Genomic DNA, 11,119 nt, shown 5'->3' with positions numbered 1-11,119 from the left:
CCTCAATTACAGCTCTCACCTTCAGTATGCTTCCTCCCTTTCAATACAAAGGTTTCAGCTACCATCACCGTGCCAATAACCTACAAATCTATCGCACACACCACTTCACTCTCTCCATCCAGTCCTGCAACTCAGCATAGATTTCTAACATCTCCTCTCTGGAGCTTTGCTAACATCTTCAAATATGGACAATACTCAACTCCTGGCCTTTCCTCCCCCAGAAATTCTTATCACTGCCTATCATTAACAACATAACAACCATTCTCCGAGTCACTTACACCTTCAACACCGCCCTCGCCTGCTCATTCAGAGTGCCCCCATATTTTACTGCTTCTTCCTTTATAGCCTTGTTCCACCTTCCCCCCAGCTAGAATGTTTACCAAGGCTCTTGTCTTCATCCTAGCTACTACCACCTCCTCTCCTCTGCGGAGACACCCACCTCTATCCCATACAGAACACAGCTACTAAGTCTGTCTTCCTTGCCACTGTTCTGACCTCATCACTCTCTGCTTTCCTGCAATAAATTCAAGCTTTTTTCCATGCATTCAAGGCCCTTCACATCTTTGTCCATTCTTTCCTTTCCACATATTTCTCACACTGCTTCCCGTGCCTTTGCCATTTGGCCAACAAGGTTGGCATCCTCAGCACATCTGGGCTACTATTTGTGCCTCTGTCCACTCAGATCACCCTGTCTGAATTAATCAGTAGGGCCATTAACCTGCCCTCTTTTAAACTGCTTCTCAAGACAACTTTTTGCCTTAAGCTTGAGCAGAAGTAAGCTGATCTATGATGGCTGTTTTGCTGATCAGACAAGGATAACTGATGGTTCAGCCATGCTAATGCTTAATAGCAATTTAAAATTACATATAACAAACTGTATAAATTGGATCATATCCAGCTCTCCACACTTGGTCATTTTTCTTGAGATGATAAGGAACTGCATATATGTTTGTCCTACACCTGGTGGAGCCCTGGTTAAATGCTGTCATATAACAAGTATAAAATAAGAGCAACCAGTGCTTTTTTGTTTTTTTTTTTTAAAAAATGGGGGAGTACTCAGCCCCCTCCTCCCCTGCCAATCCCGCATCTGGGGCTGCCGAAGTGCAGGTACTTAGCACTGGCAAGTACAGCACAAAAAAAGCACTGATAGCAAGTATGGTAAAAACTTGGCCTGAAATGAACAAGATGAAATTCAATTAAGACAAGCACAGACTATTATCCTTAGGAAGGAAAAAATCAAATGTACAACTACAAAACAGGGAATAACTGGTCAAGCAGTCATACTGTTGAAAAGGATCTGGGAGTTACAATGGATCACAAATTCATTATGAGTTAACAAACTAATTCAGGCATGGAAAAGTCTAGTCTCCCTCTGGGTGTATTAACAGAAATGTTGCTTCTGAGACAGAAGGCAACTGTCCTGCTCAACTCAGCTCTGATGAGTCCTTATCTGAAGTATTGTGTCTAATTCTGGGTGCCACACTTTAGGAAAGATGTGAACTAATTGGAGATAGGTCCATAAGAAAGCAAAAAAATGACAAAAGTTTTAGAAACTCTTACCTATGAAGAAAGGATAAAAAACTGGAAATGTTTATTTTTGAGGAAAGAAGATAGAAGGTGGACCAGAAAATAGTCTTCACAGGTGGCAAAGATGGTTGTAAAGAGGGCAGTGATCAATTGTTCTTCACATCCACTGAAGGTACAACAAAAAGTAATGGGTAGGGAGATTTAGCTTAGGTATTATGAAAAACTTCTTTACTATAAGGTTAATTAAATGCTGTCACAGGCTTGTAAGGGAGACTGTGGAATCCCCATTATTGAAGATTTTTAACAATAGGTTGCATAAACACATGCAAAAGTGATGTAGTGCTGGGCTGGACTTGATGACCTTTCAACATCCCTTCAAGCCCTACATTTCTAGGCACTATGAAACTTAACAAGTACTTAGATGTTGTTGATGAAAGGCACTGTAGAAGTTCAGATGGGAGAGCAATTATCCCTACACATCTATCTATCTATTGCGAAGTGAAATTAACCAGACCCCCGCCAGATTCTGCAATGCTCTTCAGAATCCCATGACAAGCAGCAAAACCGTCAAAAACTTTGCATATTGGTAGATATGCTTAGGAAAGCTAAGAGCAGCAAAAGAGGCAGGCACTGAGGGGGAGAACAGGATAAAGTAGCACAGAGCACTGGCTTCCTTGCTTCACAAGGTGGGAGAGCAGAGATGTTCAGTGGTGGAGATTCACCCATTTTTTCCAACAAGAATGAAGTGGTGGAGGAGGAGCTGAAGACCACCAGTCCCTTGAAGAAGCTGAGCAGCATCAAAGTAGGGAAGAGAAAGAAGGCTAGAGAGGTAGCCTAGAAAGGTGGAGTGTCAAACATACAGTGCTAGTCAAAGACTGATATCAAAGTGACCAGTTTCTCAGCACCCTGGTAGAAATTCCAGCAATGTTCCACTGTTCTATAGCTAGAGCAACGAAGGGTCCTGTGGCACCTTATAGACTAACAGAAAAGTTTAGAGCATGAGCTTTCGTGAGTTAACTCACTTCTTCAGATGCTGCAGTGAGAAGTGAGTTAACTCACGAAAGCTCATGCTCTAAACTTTTCTGTTAGTCTATAAGGTGCCACAGGACCCTTAGTTGCTCTACAGATCCAGACTAACACGGCTACCCCTCTGATACTTGTTCTATAGCTAGTAAGTCAAGTGTCCATCAAACTTATTGTAACACATACAGAAACACATATGCACACACACACACTGGAAACTAATATTAAAATTGCACAACAGCTTTGTGGACAGTCTTGCATAGTTTAGATATGACAGAATTCCTCTCTCCGTCAAGAAGTTTAAATGACAATGAACAGCCCCCTCTGTGGCTATGTCCACATTACAGCAATCTGTCACCAGACATTACCATTGGAAGAGATCTTCTGGCAAAACCTGTCAACAGATTATGTCCACACACAAAAACAGATTGAAAGATCAATCCACTCTGTCGACAGAGAGCAGCCAGACTGCCAGGCCACTCTCTCAACAGAAGGGCCAACCAGAAGCACTGCAAACAGTGCTGCCTGGTGAACCGGAAGCCCTGTCTGTCAACAGAGGGCCCCTGGAGAGTCGACATGACTTGTTTGTTGACAGTTTTGTTATTCCTCATCGCGGAGGGACAGAAAGCTGTCAGTGGAAGTGCCGAGTTTTGTGTGTAGATGCTCTGCAAGTTTTGTCAACAAAATCCCAGTTTTGTGAACAAAAGTCTGTAGTGTAGACATAGCCTACAGGTGAAACTTAAATACACAGTACAAATATGGGACAGGGAGATATTCGGGAGAGGGGTGCTTCCTCCCAGCTCCACTGAGGCACAGGGAGCTGGGAAGGGTGTGGGCAGCTGCCTGTGCTCCTCTCAGCTCCCAGAGCCTCCAGGAGCCGGAAAGGAGGCAGCCGTCACTAGTGCTCCCCTGGCTTTGCCAAGCCTCGGGGGAGCCGTGAAGAAGGCGTCAGCCGCTGGTGCTCCCCTGGCTTCTCAAAGGCATAGGGAAGCAAAGCACCAACTTACCCTATCTTTGAAAGGCCCCTGCTGGCTCTCTCTTCCTGTGGCTTGAGAGCATGTAAGCTCTCCATGTGCTCTCTGGCCAGCAGCTGCACCTGAGCATGCTGCAGAGGGAACAGGTCAGCCAGTGGGAGGCCAAATACAGGGCAATTAGCCCCTTTCTTGTGCCCAAAATATGGGGCTGTCCTGCCCAATAAGGCATGGATCGTCACCCTACAGACAATGTCCGATAAGCTGAGAGGAAGCATTATCAAGAGGTAGAAAAACATAATGTGTATAAATGCCTCTGCCCATAAACCATTACAGTATGAATATGTGGAGAGAGGATGACAATGTGAGGGTTTTCTTTTAAATATTAATTAGCATTTATATTACTCTAAGGGCTGAATACAAGCTATTTAAAAACAGGGAGATTTTTAAAAGATCTAATTAATTACAGCTTCACAAAACTAAATCCTTAAGTAAGGGCAAAGGGTTGTACCCACAAGCTATGAGGATGCTTATGATGGAGAATGTACAGCAGTAAAGTACAGAAACCCTAGACTGTTTTGTAATTTAGGAATGTATCCCTGAATGACTTCCCCTAATTCCTAGCATAACTATGCTCCAAATGGGACTTAAAATAAGAAAATAACATTTTCATGAAACTTGTTGCTAAAAGAGTGTAATTTATAAGGAGAAAACTAATAAGTCCTGTAATTAAATCCTAGCACGCTCTACTAAAAACGAAAGACGTTTAATGACCGAAACCAGGATGCCAGGATTTCCATTACAGGGTTGAAAGATACCTAACAAATACAAGTTTTTTTAACCAGAGAAGACAGTCATTGCGTTGTCCTTACTACTTACTATAAAAAAATACTAACCAGCATAACAGAACCACAGTAGAGGTCAGATTATGGAAAGTAATTTCACTAATGAAACAACCAGTATCTTAAAGTCTAAACAAAAATGCTATGTTCGCCACCACCCCCTGCCACAGGAAGCGTTCGTATCTTTGTTTCAAGTAATCCTGCTTTCAAACAATAACTCTGGTATTTTTCCTTTTCTACTGAAGATATTAGGAGCATCCAGTAGACCCTTCCACCTACTTTCATTAAGATTTAGGACAATGAAAAGTGGACACTGAAAAGAAACGTACAGCAAAAAGAAAAAATACCTTTCAGCTGCAAAACAGCCCTTTAAAGACTAACAAAATAATTTAGTAGGTGAGCTTTCGTGGGACAGACCCACTCCTTTCAGCTGCAGTTTAATTACATACATACTTAAATAAATATATTTCTGAACTATATTGCTAGTAGCAACTCTTCACCCACTTGCTGATATATTGGGAATTCTTAATATTAATTTCACTTTTAAAAACAGACTAATACAAATGAAATCAGAAGATTCCAAGTTCATGGTTTGCAACCATGAATACGAAGCACACTACTGTTTTCTTACCATTGAGTTTGATGCGTGCAGCTTAAACAGAAACTCACCTTGCATGATACCGGGAGTGCCAGGAAGGGCAGGCATTGGTTGAAGAGAGCTGTGATGTGGCTGGCTCAGGCTGATTCTCTGTGAATTTGGTTGCATGCCAGGAGTGAGGCCTGCAGGCTAGATCACTTCTTCTGAAATAAAAGAGTGAGAGTACCTATTTTTAATGCAGAGCTCCTAATAAGAGGGCATGTAATGGAAAACACTGGGCAGCAAATCTAATTAAATTGAGACATTATAGACAATATCAATGAAAAATAAGTATAAATTACAACGTACTATGCAATGCTCTACAAACCAGTATTGAAAAGATGCTAGCTTGCCTTCAAAACACTAGATATGCAGACAATGAAGCATTAATTGTATGCACGTTTTGTGGATGTATTTTTAAGACATGCATATAGGTACCTTGAATTTATTCAGAACTTTAACTACCCAAAAGACTAGAGAGCTTTATGTTTCATTTTATAACATGCAAAGTTTATTTTGTAGGTGTGGCTTAGGTGCTTTGAAACCTAGGCCTCATTGAAAGTCGAAGAGGTTTTGAAAATTGTACCTAGCAAAGATAAGTAACTTATTCAAGAGCACAGAGCTGCATCCAGAACCTAGAACTCCTGAGCTCCTGAGAACTTTAACAGCATCTTTTCCTTCCTTTATGCATACTCTTTCTTTTAACTGGATTATAAAATAGTCCCTAGCTTTTAAAGCAAACTAAAGTTAAATATTTAACCCCACCTCTGTTCTGCAAAAATCCCTTTTTTGAGACTACCTGGCCAACAGGCAATTTGAAAGATTGTGCCAGATTCCTGTTAGCTACCTTCCCAAGATCTCCACATACAATAAACTAAGTATTTCCACAAGGCAGCTATAGTATGACAGAGTTCCTGGGGCCATTTGTACAAGAGGGGCTCATCTAAGGGTATGTCTACATTCCTAGGAAAATTGAGCCATTCAGTGTTGATCTTCTGGAGTTTCATTTTGGTCGCCTGGTAGAGATGCATGAAATTGAGCTATCTGTGGTCTGCTGTCAACCCCTGTAGTCTTCAATCTCACGACCTCCCTCTGTGAGGACAGCCAGGTAAGCGGACTGCAGGTAAGTTGATTCCAGCTACAGAATTGCTGTAGCTAGAACTGTGTATCTGCAATCAACTTACCTCCCTAGTGCAGACCAAACCTAAGATTCCCAGAGATTTTAAGCACTTCAGTAGATTTTTGTTTATGCTTTGGACGTGTTTTATTTACTGCAATGAACAAGAAAATTCACGCTGGTCTTCTCTCTTTCCATGAGACTAAGTAGAGTTTTATTAAACTCTGTCTCAGAAGCAACAAGAAGAAAGTAAGTGAAGTGAAGCGATCACAGCGTCACTGTATACAAGCTCCAGGAGTGGGACTTCAGTCCTTCACCCCAAGAGCAGCAGCTCAGCCTTGTGCAGCTCACTTCTAGACATATCTGGACACTGGCTAATACCCAAGGATTAGGGAACACCAGTGTCTGCTTTGCTGCTAGCAACAGCTAGGAGGTATTTCCTTAGTTTATTCTGGTCCTGTTGATATCAGAGAAGTAATACACAGTTGGATTTTTTTGGTATGCTCTTAAAACTATACCTTAAGTGCTTCATTTCTGCCATCAATGCAACAAAGAATTTGAAGTATGAGAAAATGAACTTTTTAACACATGTGACAAGTGAAACACAAGACTACACTATCACATCACAGGCAACATTTAGTGTATGAGGAAATGGATGTGGGAGGAGAGAACTTTCATCCTTTTTGGCAAATCCAGAAAAAACCAGTATGGGAGATTCTGCCAGGGAGAGGAATTAGAATGACGGACTTTGTAAAACCAGTACTGTACCTCATGGAGTTTCTCAGAATCTTCGTCAGGTAGCTCCTGGCCACATGAACATCATTTTCAGATGGCATTTTCTGTGCTATAAGATCCACCATCACTTTCATCTTCCTGAGCAGCCAAGCAAGGAGAGGAACACACTGGACTGAGTTGGAACATGAGGCAAACTGCGTGGTGGAGACTTTCGGCTTATGTTTCACATCTCTTATGGGTGTGCATAGATGTGTTTTGCAGAATGTTTCTTTAGCCATGGATTTGAAATTAAATGAATCACCATATGAATAAAAATTACTATGTTTATAAGGAGTTATTTTTGGGACAGAGTCAGCACAGGTTTATACTATGTGCTTTCACAAAAAAGCAAGATTAATAATCAATATACTACATATAACCAAACACCAACACTTCTGAATTGTTAATCTTTCACTGTTTAATTGCCTAATGTTTACCACTTCCTGTACTCAAAAAAAGTTCTCAATAAATAAGACACGATATAATACAAAATTAATTCCAAAACTCTCAGTGCAAATAGATAAGGGAACTGACATGAAAAAGGAAGATATTAAAAACCACAGTAAAAAGGAGGAAAATGTTGCAGGCAACTGAAGCTGTTGGAATCACACCAGCTAAATTCTAGTACAATCCTGCTGTATTAACTCTGAGTGACAGAATGAGAGCACCTAAACCTACAATCCAGGAAACCTCTCCAGAGTTAACGGAAGCATTAATAAAAGCGTTCCCCTTACTCTTTTCCTAGCAGGACTTCAAATAAAATCAAATAAAATAAAGTGGTTGCTCTTTATAAAGACCACTGGAAGAAAAAAATCATGTTACATAATGGCAGGTGGGAGGACATTTCCCCATGTTCTATGAAATTTTTGATTCATTAGAAGGAAATCTCATACTGGTGTGTAAAACAGAACTGCACTTTAATAACCTCTCCCACTTGATTTAACATCACAGCAGCGGTAGCACGGCTGTAGCCATTAGAATGGCAGACGTGTTGGCTACAGTTACACTACAGCGATCTGTCTAAAAGTTACTGTCGGAAGAGATGTTCCGACAAAACTTCTGTTGACAGATCGTGCGTACGTACAAAAGCAGATCCATCTTTTGATCTCTTCTGTCAACAAAAGGGCCCTCAGAGTATCTACACAGCTTCTTTGTTGACAGTTTCTGTTGACAAAACGCATTTTGTGTGTGCACGCTCCACAAGTTTTGTTTACAAACCCCAGTTTTGCCTACAAAACATGCTAGTACAACTGTAGCCATTGACTCTCACAAACTCTGAGCACAAACATTCAGAACTAGTTGTCAGAGAGGTGTCAAGAAAATGATGCCGATGAAAAGCTGATATGAGCAGAAACAAATATTCCCTAGATGAATAACCACAATTATTAACCTGGACCTGTTGGTTTACTTGTAAACATTACCAGTAAAAAGCTGCATAATAGCTGGCTACTGAATCCAAACAGTAACTTCAGATAAACTGGGTTCAGAGCTAAACTTCCCAATTTCGAGCTCAGATAATTTCAGTTTGTTCTTGCCTAGCTATACATGTTGTGTGTCCATTACAGTAGAGGAGGTTGACACGGGTCTGATCACAGCTAATCAAGAGCAAATGCAAAGAAATCAATGAAATTACAGTAAGGTCTCAGAATACGCAACCTTGCTCATATGCGGCTGACCCCCTATTCCTACTTACACTCATGACTCATACTTATGCGCTACGCATGGGGCAAGAAGCAAGCGTCAAGTTATCCCTTGCTTTATGCTGTTTCACATTGCACAAAACTCGCTTTAACGTGAGTTTCACACAATTTGAAGCTGCTGGCTCTCAGCCTTCCTAGCTTTCCACAGCTGCAGGCAGCCGGCCAGGCTAAGAGCCCTTTCCACTAGGCACCTCTCTGGGAAGGCAGGGGGAAGGCTTTTAGCCCGCCTAGTTGCCTGCCCCTGTGGGCAGCCAGGCAGGCTGAAACCCCCTTCCCCTGCTACCCAGAGCGGCACTGCTTGACAGCCGCACCAGTACACTGCCATTCAACTCCCCCCGGCCCCGACAACTCCTCTGTCCCTGTGGCCACAGCTCATCTCCCCGCACACCCTGGCTCAACACTCCCAGAAGGGAGGTTCAGTCACATGCTGGGGGGCTCCTATCCAACCCCTGCAGACCCGCCTCCAACCCCACCCCAAACCCCCTCCGGCCCCACCTCACCCTTCAGCACGAGGGGCTCCAGCTGTCAGCTGCCACCAGCATTCACAGAGGCTCTAACCGTGCTACCAGCTCAACCCACGCTCATCGTGGTTCACCCCCCGTTCAATCCCCCTCCACTCGACTCAACCCCCCTGTCTCCAGCTGATACCCCCCCACCCTACACAGGCGCTCAGGTTGTCAGCCACTGCAGGCATTTGAGGCTCTACCATCCCAGCTAACCTCCCCCCACCCTGGTTCACCTCATTCGACTCCCACAACCCTCGCAGCCCCAGCTCACACCCCCCTGCATGCGGGGCTCTGGCTTCAACTTGTGCCTGGGGCTCCCAACCCCCAATGCATCTGCATGTGTGAAGGGGTCTAGCTCCAACCCTCCTGGCCACCACCCCTGCAGTCCCAGCTCCAACCCCCTAGCTTTTCTCAACCCCTGCCCCAACCCCCTGCTGCCCGGGTCCAACCCCCTGCATGCCCCCGCCCAACCGCACCCGTCCACCACCCCTGCAGCCCTAACCCACCCAGCACTGGAAATCAACCCTCGCATACCTTGGGGGATAAATGTACACAAGTGCAAAGTACTCTTATCAATGAGATCCAAACTAGTGTCATACACTTCGGAGATATTCTAAATTAAGTCAGAAGACACTTAATTTAAAGAGTAGTTTTCCCCAGCTCCCATTGGCTGGGAATGGTGAACTGCAACCAACTAGAGTCGCAAGTAGCCACGTCTGCAAACAGCCAGGTAAATAAAGCATCTGGTGGCCTGCCAAGGGTTAATCCTAGTGAGTCTGGCCTGAGGTCAACTTAACACTTGCTTTAGAACATGCTTTATACTGTGGTAGGTCCAAGCAAACCAGACTGCCTACTAAAAGGCCAGAACCTGTGCTTTACTTTTTCTCTGAAGGTTACAACTAGAGATTTGTCCACAGTTACAAACAGGCTTGGAAGAATTTGACTTTCCTTGTCAACTGATAATACCAGTGCTTTTCTTAAAGCATTTTTTCAATTTTTAATCATTTCAGTTTTTAATTTTTAATCATTTCAGTTTTCACTGAAAATGATTGTGAGAGGATCAGACAACAGCGTGGGTATGACAATAATTTAATGACATTAAATGTTAAGAGTAAAAAAATTAAAGCTTTAACCATTAAAACACAGCTTGTCAACCTCACATATCAAAGTACAAAAAGTGAACATCCTTAAATCAAACTCTAAGAAGTTCTCAGACAACATTTTTCTTACTTTACCTATCTAGACATTTCTATTATTATTGATGGAAATATTTTTCTTCGGTTTGTGTGTGTACAGTTAGATCAATATTCACCAGTTAAAATCTTATCCTTCCAAGCATAGTTATAAATTACCACACAGGGTGAAAGTATCACAGAGAAAACATATTAAAGCAATAAAAGCATCTGCAGGCATGCCAAAAACTTAACAGAGGCCAGACCAACTCCCACCTAGGGTTCTGGTACGTTTTAGTCCTTCAGCATCCACAATTTTGTTTGTTTGAGATCCAGAAACAAGACTGGGCAGATGAGTCAGTTTTTTATAGTGCTTGGGGTTTTGATCTGTGTTTTCTGTAATAGTAATCAGCAAACCATGACCATCTCCTCCGGACAAAACTTCAAAGGCCTGGGATTTTGTATAACCCAAGCTAGGGAATGTGCATTAACCTCTCCCTCGGGATTCCCCAAGAAATCCACATACGTCCCAAAAGTCCATACTTGGCTGCTTCTAAACTTGCCCCCAAGGCAATTCAAAGCAGGCTAATGAGGTGCTAATGTGCATATTCAGCACCTCAACAGCATTACAGCAGCAGTGCAAATTTCGAAGTGCAGACTTCGAATTGCAGGTTGACCTTTGAAATAAGCGCCCCACTTCAACTTTCTCTTACTCCAATCTAGTTTTGTGGGAGTCAGGGAATGTCAAAGTGGGGTGCTTATTGCGAAGCTGCCCCCATCTTCACTGTCTATCTGCCGTTCTAAATATGCACCTCTGCCATTAGGCTAAAGAGGTGCTGAATATGCACGT

General features: G+C 42.8%; 1 protein-coding gene across 1 annotated transcript in view; it reads right to left on the bottom strand.

Annotated features, from left to right (window-relative positions):
* SHROOM2 (shroom family member 2) overlaps positions 1-11,119 on the bottom strand; it is a 194,123-nt gene that overhangs the window by 54,544 nt on the left and 128,460 nt on the right. Inside the window, exon 2 of the mRNA XM_074992723.1 lies at positions 5,033-5,164. The gene's annotated coding sequence lies outside the window, so the exon portion shown is untranslated. The remainder of the gene's footprint in view (positions 1-5,032; positions 5,165-11,119) is intronic.

The sequence above is a fragment of the Carettochelys insculpta genome, chromosome 1 (genome assembly GCF_033958435.1).
Source record: "Carettochelys insculpta isolate YL-2023 chromosome 1, ASM3395843v1, whole genome shotgun sequence".
NCBI classification, from domain to species: Eukaryota; Metazoa; Chordata; order Testudines; family Carettochelyidae; genus Carettochelys; species Carettochelys insculpta.
Note: the sequence above shows the minus strand (reverse complement) of the source record. Positions and strands in the feature narration are given on the sequence as shown.